Below are 10,065 nucleotides of genomic sequence, written 5' to 3'. Positions count from 1 at the left end.
CTGATGATGATCATTATAGACCGAAACCGGCAATCTGTTATCAAACAGTTTGTGATCATAGACGTAAATTAAAGAAAACTGATTAAAATCGAATGATTTGAGATGTGGTGCTGCAGAAGGATATTACAAATTACTGCGACTGATAAGATAAGAAATGGCAATTTTCTCTAAAGAATTAGCGAATACAGGAACGTGTGGAAAATATTGATAAGAAGAGGCCACAGAAGGACCAGACATATGTAAAGACTTTAAGAAATATCTCCCATGGTACTTAAGGATATGTGGAGGTTAAAAACTCTTGGGGAAACGTGAAGATTGATACATCTCTACCAAATAATGAAAGACTTTCAGTGCAAGTGTTATTCTGAGAGAAAGAGGTCAAATCAGGAGAGGAATGTGTGGTGAAACGCATCAAACCATCCAGAAGACTGATGACCGCAGAAAAGTCTTAGTAAGGAATAAACCGAAAGATGGTAGAACTGGACACATTAAATTTCGTTTGTAGACTGGCCTGATCCAAGCCGGCCAGGGTGGCCGAGCGGTTCTAGGCGCCACAGTCAGGAACTGCGTGGCCCCTACGGTCGCAGGTTCGAATCCTGTCTCGGGCATGAATGTGTGTGATGTCCTTAGGTTAGTTAGGTTTAAGTAGTTCTAAGTTCTAGGGGACTGATGACCTCAGAAGTTAACTCCCATAGTGCTCAGAACCATTTTTTGATCCGATCCAAGCAGTATCATGTGGATGTAATATTTCTTGACTTGAGAAAAGCATTTGATTCAGTACCACACCAACGCTTATTGACGGTTGTATGATCGTGTGTGACATCAAATTTCTGCCTGGATTGAGGACCTCTTGATAGGTAGTAAGCAGCATGTTATCTTGGGTAGAAAGTCATGGAGAAATGCAGCAGTATTGTACGACTGTCCCAGTGAAGTGATTTTAGTCCTTTTCTGTTCTGCTGTGTGTCGATGGCCAACAGACAATGTTAACAATAACCTCAGACTTACTGCATGTTTGAAGTTATTGTTTCATGAAGCACAAACACTCTGTCAGATCTTGATAAGATTTCAAATTAGTGCAAAGATTGGCAAGTCCCTCCAAACTCCAGAAATATAAAATTATGCACTAAATATAAATTTCAGTGAATCACAACTGTCATCAGTTAACTGTTACAAATACCTAGAGGTGCAACAGTTTGTAGGAATATGAAGTGGAAAGATCACATTCGCTCAGTAGTAGGTACATGCACTGAGTCTACAAAGGAGGTTGCCTATAAAATTCTAGAGAGAACTGTCCTAGCATATTGCTCATGTGTATGAGATGTATGTAAAATAGAGCGACAGTACCCTACATATATAGTACATACAATATATCTATGTAGTAAAATATACAAATAAAGGCAGAACAGATTTGTTTGACCAACAGGAAAGTGTCACTGATTTGATGAGGATACATGACGCAGATGAGCCCTTACAGGATTCAAACCGATTTGACCTATCTCAAGGTGCTGGTAGTTTTACAGCGTGTTTAAAAAATTTCTCATATCCTACTCCATACTGATACATGTGTGAAAGATCTCTTGCGCACATCGTTTGTTGGAGATCGCTTGCTGAAGCCTCCACATTCATCATGCTTGGCCTCCCAGATCCCCAGACCTCAGTCATTGTGGTCATTGGTTGTGGTTTTATCTGAAGGCGCAAGTCTACCATGATCATCCGACCTCATTAGGGATGTTAAAAGACGTCATATGACGGATATTTCTTACCATATCTACCGATATGCTGTCCAATACTGTTCACAACATAATCCCTCGACTGCAGGCATTGTTGATGATGGCCGACATGGCGAGTATTTGTTATAAATAATATCATCTTTTCTACCCCATTACTGTGGAAGATGAGATAAAGTGTTTAGGTCATCACCTCCGGATAGCTGCAGGAAACGTTCTACAATGTCGCAAATTCTTCCAGTTTCCATATATTATGATGTGTTTCACATTTTCGTCAATGACAAACATCGCCTCTGTGTTTTAATTCTACAGATCTGTGTATTATCGGAGCTGCACAGTTTACACTGTGCTATGTTTAGCTTTCTGTGAGAGCCAAATGATCAAAACTTGTTAATGTCAGTTTAGCAGCTGCCACAGACCTCGAAGTCATGGTAAAAAAACAAAGTGTGTAACGGTGTACAAAGCTGTAGTCATGCACTGCTTGGATGTGTTACTACAACAACAACAAAAAGCAATGTATTACACTGCTTATGAAGGACCAGCACAGAAACTGACTCTTGTTATTGGTAGTCTATTGTATATAGTCTTTCTCCAGTACAGTCAACTAAAGTTCATACTGGTCTGTGCAACCTACTTAGACCACTGGCTGCACGCTCCAGTGGAGCGATACCTGTATATGTATATGTGCCATGTCAATATGCAGACAGTATTTGTTTTCTGATGTATCAGAAGAGAGAGATGAGGTATAATCTTACAAGGAGGGATCTGACTGGTTAAAGTTTGGATGCAAATAGTTCTCCCAAAACTATATACAAATATACTACATATTTATTTATGTATTATGTATATTAAGGAATAGGAATATAAAAACACGCCTGTATTCGCATACAAAGATGGTCGAAATTTCGAAGCAATCAGTGAAGTACTTTCGGGAGTTTAAGATTTTGAACAAATGAACATTTACATTCTTTTATAGATTCCTGCTATAATTATGATATTCTTATTTATATGTATTTATATGTGTATTTATATACCATATGTCACTCCAGTAGATACACTATACGATCAAACACATCCAGACACCCCCCAGAAACATATGATGCATTGTGCTGCCACTTATTGCCAGATACTCCATATCAGTGACGTCGATAGTCATTAGACATTGTGAGAGAGCAGAATGGAGCACTGCGCGGAACTCACGGACTTCGAACGGTGATTGGGTGTCACTTGGGTCATACGTCTGTACGCGAGATTTCCACATTCCTAAACACCCCTAGGTCCACTGTATCCGATGTGATAGTGAAGTGGTCTATAATAAATCATACAATCACCGTTGATCTTTATTTTACAATTGCCATTGCCGACTTTCGCCCATAAAAAGAGGTACCAATCAGCATTTAACTTCTTCTTCCTTCTCGTAGTCAAAACAAATGGCATGCTTGGACCAAGAGTACCATAAGGCTGTTTAACTAACAGTCCTGTAGTCTCAGCAATACTCCATGTCTTCCAAGCCAAAATGTTAGCATCTGGAAATGCTTCAAGGCCATCATAATCTGCTTGATTGCCCCATACAACAGCAAGTGTCAGCCAGGTAGTGCCTCCAAACACTGCTTGTACATCACAGGTAAAATTGAGATGGAGTCCACGAAAAACATTTCGTGGTGGTGGTGGTCAGTGTTTAACGTCCCGTCGACAGCGAGGTCATTAGAGACGGAGCGCAAGCTCGGGTTAGGGAAGGATTGGGAAGGAAATCGGCAGTACCCTTTCAAAGGAACCATCCCGGCATTTCCCTGAAACGATTTAGGCAAATCACGGAAAACCTAAATCAGGATGGCTGGAGACGGGATTGAACCGTCGTCCTCCCGAATTTGGTCCTCCAATCAATTGCTGTTTATTAAACTGCCCAGCCAAGTCAATATCAATCGCCTTCAAACTGCGATACACAGGTACACTGCGCCGCCAGCGACGACGGTAACCACGTCGCAGAGGCATTGCTGTGGCACGTTCAGCACAAAAGCGGACTGTCTGACCTTGTCTGTTCACTGACAGAGACAGCCGACAGTCGAAGAGGATAGTAATGTGTAATAGGCAGACGTCTATCCAGACCATCACACAGGAATTCCGAACTGCATCAGGATCCACTGCAAGTACTATGATAGTTAGGCGGGAGGTGAGAATAATTGGATTTCATGGTCGAGCGGGTGCTCATAAGCCACACATCACACCGGTAAATGCCAAACGACACCTTTCTTTGTGTAAGGAACGTGAACATTAGACGATTGAACGTGGGGAAACGTTGTGTGGAGTCGGTACACAATGTGCCAATCCGATGGCAGGGTGTGGATACCGTAAATGCCCAGTGAACCTCATCTGCCGGTGTGTGTAGTGCCAACAGTAATATTCGGAGGCGGTGGTGTTATGGTGTGGTCGTGTTTTTCATGGAAGGGGCTTGCACTCATTGTTGCTTTGCGTGACACTGTCACAGTACAAGCCTACATTGATGTTTTAAGTATCTTCTCGCTTCCCACTGTAGAAGAGCAATTCGGAGATGGCGATGGCATCTTTCAACACGATCGAGCACCTGTTCATAATGCACGCACGGCCTGTGGTGAGTGGTTGCATGATAATAACACCCCTGTAATGGAATGGCCTACACAGAGTCCTGACCTGAATCCAATAAAACACCTTTGGGATGTTTTGGAACGCCGATACGTGCCAGGCCTCATCGGCCGACATCGATACCTCTTCTCAGTACAGCACTCAATGAAGAATGGACTGTCATTCCCCAAGAAAATTTCCAGCTCCTAATTTAACGTACGCCTGCGAGAGTGGAAACTGTCATTAAGGCTAAGGGTGGGCCAACACCATACTGAATTCCAGCATTACGAATGGAGGGCGCCACGAACTTGTGAGTAATTTTCAGCCAGGTGTCCGGATACTTTTGATCACATAGTGTTTATAATAACTTGCGCGTATTCTAATGCAACGTTGTGTCAGAATTTGAAAGGAATTAATGAAGAACTTTCGGAGTTATACGATTTTGAACAAACGAACTTTCACATTTATATTGACATAACTATCAGATTGGTGCATTACAATGCCAAATTTTCCATCTCCTTCAGTGAATGCTTAGGGATTGTACAGTCAGACTAGACGGAAGTTCTGTAAGAAACATTATTCCAAAATTTGTTTTTAAGTTTTCACTTATCATTCATTTTGCTGTTGGGATAACAGTTAAATTGGTAAAACATTCCTTAGCTGAACGAAGCCAGTAGTACTTTTTCGGATGCTAAAGTTTATTTTTTTCTTTTGTGATACACGTTCGTCTATAATTTTGTAAAAAGAAAATTTAGCTCTTGATAAAGCAGAGCTGTGTGTTTCTTGGACCTGACAGCCGTCTGCTCAGCCGCTGTGGAAGGAAATGGACGCCCCCCAGCGGTCTTGTAGCGCCTGGTCCCCAGCAGCTCCGTCGCCCACCACCGGCTGTACCGGCTCCTGGTTGCTGGCGGCATCTCCGCTAGGGACCGCTGGTGGCGGCGCGTCAGCTGAATTCTGCGCCATTGTGGCCACAACCTGCAGACAGAGCGACACATTGTTGTAGAAATAGACGCTGCTACCTTCCGATTCTCAATCGGTATGTGTTAAGAAAAATCAGGATATATTTACAAGGCCTGTCGACCTAGAACAAGCATTCAGCAATGTATAATGGCGTAAAATTCTGAGAACAATAGCAGAAAGCCAGAAGGAATCAAAAGGAAAATGAGGCTGGAAGAAGAAGAATGAAGTTCTTCGATTATAAATGGTGTAACGCAGTGATGTAGTCTTTCATCTACACTGTTCAATCTATACACAGAAGAAAGCAAGGATGGAAACAAAAGGAGGGTGTGAAAGTATATCAGCGATAAGATTCGTTAATGACATCGATATCCTCAGCAAAATTGAGAACGAATTACAGTGCCTGTTGAATGGGATGATCAAACTTCTGAACACAGAGTATGGACTGTGAGTAAACAGAAGAAAGACGAAAATAATCAACAACAGCAGAAATGAGAATAACGATAAAGTTTACATAAAAAAGTGGGGACCAGGAAGCAGAGGAAGTGAAGTAATCCTGCTACCTTGGAAGCAAAATAACAAATGATGGATAAAAATGTTCAAATGTGTGTGAAACCTTATGGGACTCAACCCTAAGCTTACACACTACTTAACCTAAATTATCGTAAGGACAAGCACACACACCCATGCCAGAGGGAGAACTCGAACTTCCGCCAGGACCAGCCGCACAGTCCATGACTGCAGAGCCTTAGACCGCCCAGCTAATCCCGCGCGGCAAATGATGGATAAAGCAAGGAAAATATAGAAAGCTTGCTAGCAAAAGCAAAACATTCTACTAGTATAAAAAATCGGCCATAATTTGAGTAAGAAATTTCTGAGAATCTACGTTTGCAGCAAAGCACTGTTTGGAAGTGACGCACATGCTATGGAGAAACTACAAAGTAATGCAACAGAAGGATTTGAGTGTGGTGGTGCAAAAAGATGTTGAAAATTAGTTAAACTGATAAGACGAGAAATAAGGTCGTTCACTATAGGATAGACAAAGCTAGGAACATGTGCAAAATTTTCTCAAGAAGAAGGAGCACTGTGATTAAACACTTATTAAGGTATCAAGAAATAACTTAAATGGTATTTGAGGATATGTACAGGATATAAATTCTAGGGAAATATTGGTATACATTCATTAAACAAGTGATCACGTTGCTACAAGTGGTGCTCTGAAATGAAGAGGTTAAAACAGGAGAGGAAATCGTGGTGGAGCACATCATACCAGTCAGAAGACTTACTTAAAAATATTCTTAAGCAGTATGAAATAAAAATTGTCAGAACAAACCGGTTTCAATTTTCTTTGTAGTTAAACCCGATGTAAGCAACCGGGTAGCTGAGAGATCTTTTGCCGCAGTAACACACCAACGCTTATTGACGAAAGTACGATCACATGAATTATCAAATGAAAATTTGGTCTAGTTGAGTAACCCTAGGTAGGGAAGGTGCAGTACTTAATCTCGGATAGAGAGTCATGGAGAGATGCAGAAGGATCATTATGATTACCGCAGGGAAGTGTGTTGGGACCGTTGCTGGTAATATGTGTGTCAATGATCTGCCAATGATAACAGGAACCCCATATTTTCGTAGATGATAGAGTTATTGTCCAAATGTCCAGAACTGTAAAACTGCGCACTAAACGCAAATTTCAATGAAACTCAGCTGGAATCAAACAACTCTTACAATTACAACAAAAACTGTTTGAAAAAAGCTGCACAAATACTCCGACAGTTCTTGATAAAATTCTGTATTATCGCATAAACTATTTCACAAAATATCCATACTAGGAAAAATACAATGCTTCTACAAAGGGGACTGCCTATAAAACCCTCGAGAGAATTACATTAGAATATTGTTCATGTGTGTGGGATCCATGCAAAATAAGAGTTATAATGGTCGTAGAAAGTATGCAAACAAGCGCTGAACGAATTGTCATATATTTGTTTGACCAAAGCGGAAATGTCTCTTTTACCGAGAATAGATGTAGATGTAAATTCAGATGAAGATAAGCCAGTATAGTATTCAGACGATTTGACCATTGACGAAATGCTGGTGTCGAGGTGTCTGAAAAGGTTATCCCATATCCTAACAGGAGACGGTACAGATTTAAATTAGAAAAAAAAAGTTCTCTAATTATTAGTCTGAAAGCAATTGTTTGTTGGCAATGATCGATATAGAGTTGTATAAGCTGCCTTCCTCTTGACGTTCCTTGCTGATTTCTTATCGTTCGTGTTCGTCTCTTTACTTCGTCTTCTGTGGATGCAGCTGTTCCAGAAAGAGCTTTACCTGCTATGTACGTCAGCTATTTAGTACATATCATTTTGAAGTTGTGAGGGCACCAGAAGGAGACTGGGTTTGTAGTGTCATTAAGAAACGAGAAGCTAAAAGTATAATGATTTCAGAACAATAAGTTTGATGAGCCATCCTGAGAAAAAATTTCCAAAAATTATTCACAAAAGAATCTACAAAGTTTGTGAAGGAAAAATTGTACCTACCAAAGTTTCGCTTCAGAAGTTCTGCCGGTACTCAAGAGGCTTTTGTGTGCAATCTGATCTTACTCCAGAGGTGTAGACATGTATTGTGACGTTTGTGCCTGTTTCATTATCAGAAGGCCTTTGATAGAGTATAAGATTACGAGGTGCCTGAGGTGCTAAGAAGCAGTGGGATTGATGATACATCATTAACGTCTATAGAAATCAATTGTGAGATTAGAAAAAGAGAAATCTGGCATATTAAAGATATGGCGACGAATGAGACTCGGCTGTGTTATATTGTCACTGATGTCTAATCTTTATTCAGAATATTTCTTGAAAGAAGCCCTTGAAAATGTGGAAAGAGGGATCATACATACCAAGTTGTTATCTAAATATTAATGGTGAACTTATTACGTAAGTAAACAAAAATTAGCATATCTTGGAATTAACATTAACAACCAATGGGATAACTCGCAAGAAATTGAAGTTCGCATTGGAAAAGCCAGAGCCAAGTTTTGTAAAATGCCTGATGTGTTAAAGAGCCATCACCTTTCAATCCAAACAAAATTAAGGTTTTTCCGTTGCTGCACGTTTCGCATCCTTTTCAATGGAGCTAAGGCCTGCACTTTGACCGAGACGACGGGTGAAGGATTTGAGGCTTAGAGATGCGGCTGTACAGGAGAACGCTGAGAGTGGCAGGGACTTAAAATTACTAACAACGGCATTATCTGCAAGATGAAGAAATAAAAAGAGGCCTTAAACACAGTAAAATGCAGAAAACTGGGATATCTTGCCCATGTAATGAAGGATGGAAGCAGAACATTCTTGAAAGGAAGATAGTTGGTAGAAGAGGAGGAGTAAGTAGAAGATGGAGATCTTGGCTTTAACATAAGGATACGGACGTCATACATGAGCGAGGAATTTTTTCGAACAAGCGCCAAGTGGTATAGCGATGAAGGGCACCAACAAATGGGACGGACACGCAGCAGAAGAAGAAAAAGAATTAAGTTTATGCGTTTCCTGAAGGGTTCAGTTTTACGTTTCTGGGCATTTGAAACCAGTTGTCAATCATTACGCCACTTGGAAATCATATCAACATCTGACTTGATATCTGTGAAGCACTTTTAAGATAGTATTTCATTAGGTTCGAGTTCATCGCAGGTGAAAAGAATGAGACTACTACTAATATAGCTTAGCAGGTCATAACATACAATATGATCAGCAAGGATCCAATCTCAATATACTTCCCTGCGAAACGCTTGATGTTACTTTCACATTTGCCGACGATTCTATCCAAGCCGTCACGCTGCGTCTTCACTATCAAGAATTCCTCATTTCCGATTTCAGTTGATTCACCTCAAATGACGGTACTTTCGTTGAAAAGCCTTGGTGCAGTACCGAGTCATATGCTACTGCCTATGTGAAGAGAAGATGGAAACGCAGTCGCACTTACCACGAGACCCAGACAGAGGAGCAGGAGAGACTTGGTGGAGGCTGCCATGACGACTGATGCAGCCCTGGCGTCTCCCTGTGCCTTATATACACGATGCGCCGACGATTGCTGCGTGCTGAGCGCAGCGGAAGCGAGCTGCAGATATCGCGTGAGGCCTGCTGTTGGAGCTGTCTGCATCGGCAAGCAACACGTTTTGTTAAGGTGCCGGAAATGTGTATTGCGCAGGAGGACGAAGTGGCATCTTAGCAGAGGTCGCTAACCCGCGTCTGTGCAGAGGCGCTGCCGATTCAAATTCTGGTGGTAGATGATATTGTCACCGAGTGTTTCGCCGACGAGTGGGGAAGAGGTAGTGAATTAAAGTCCTGATCACAAGTCTCTCTCTTGTGGTAGTCATATACAGGTGATGTTCCTGGGACATTTTGAGCCTCACATTTATCTCTGATAATGATGGATAGTGTCTTGAAAGGAGGATATAAGATGACCATCAACAAAAGCAAAACGAGGATAATGGAATGTAGTCAAATTAAGTCGGGTGATGCTGAGGGAATTAGATTAGGAAGTGAGACACTTAAAGTAGTAAAGGAGTTTTGCTATTTGGGGAGAAAAATAACTGATGATGGTCGAAGTAGAGAGGATATAAAATGTAGACTGGCAATGGCAAGAAAAGCGTTTCTGAAGAGGAGAAGTTTGTTAACATCGAGTATAGATTTAAGTGTCAGGAAGTCATTTCTGAAAGTATTTGTATGGAGTGTAGCCATGTATGGAAGTGAATCATGGATGATAAATAGTTTGGACAAGAAGAGAATAGAAG

The 10,065-nt window shown here is 41.2% G+C and overlaps 1 long non-coding RNA gene across 1 annotated transcript; it reads right to left on the bottom strand.

Annotated features, from left to right (window-relative positions):
* Window positions 1-5,002: 5,002 nt before the first annotated feature.
* Window positions 5,003-9,342, bottom strand: LOC126284914 (uncharacterized). Its single transcript, XR_007551571.1, has 2 exons — window positions 9,255-9,342; window positions 5,003-5,300 (listed from the first exon to the last, which is right to left on the bottom strand). It is a non-coding gene; the product is annotated as an uncharacterized LOC126284914 (long non-coding RNA).
* Window positions 9,343-10,065: the final 723 nt, after the last annotated feature.

This window comes from Schistocerca gregaria, chromosome 8 (assembly GCF_023897955.1).
Source record: "Schistocerca gregaria isolate iqSchGreg1 chromosome 8, iqSchGreg1.2, whole genome shotgun sequence".
Classification (NCBI taxonomy): domain Eukaryota; kingdom Metazoa; phylum Arthropoda; class Insecta; order Orthoptera; family Acrididae; genus Schistocerca; species Schistocerca gregaria.
Note: the sequence above shows the minus strand (reverse complement) of the source record. Positions and strands in the feature narration are given on the sequence as shown.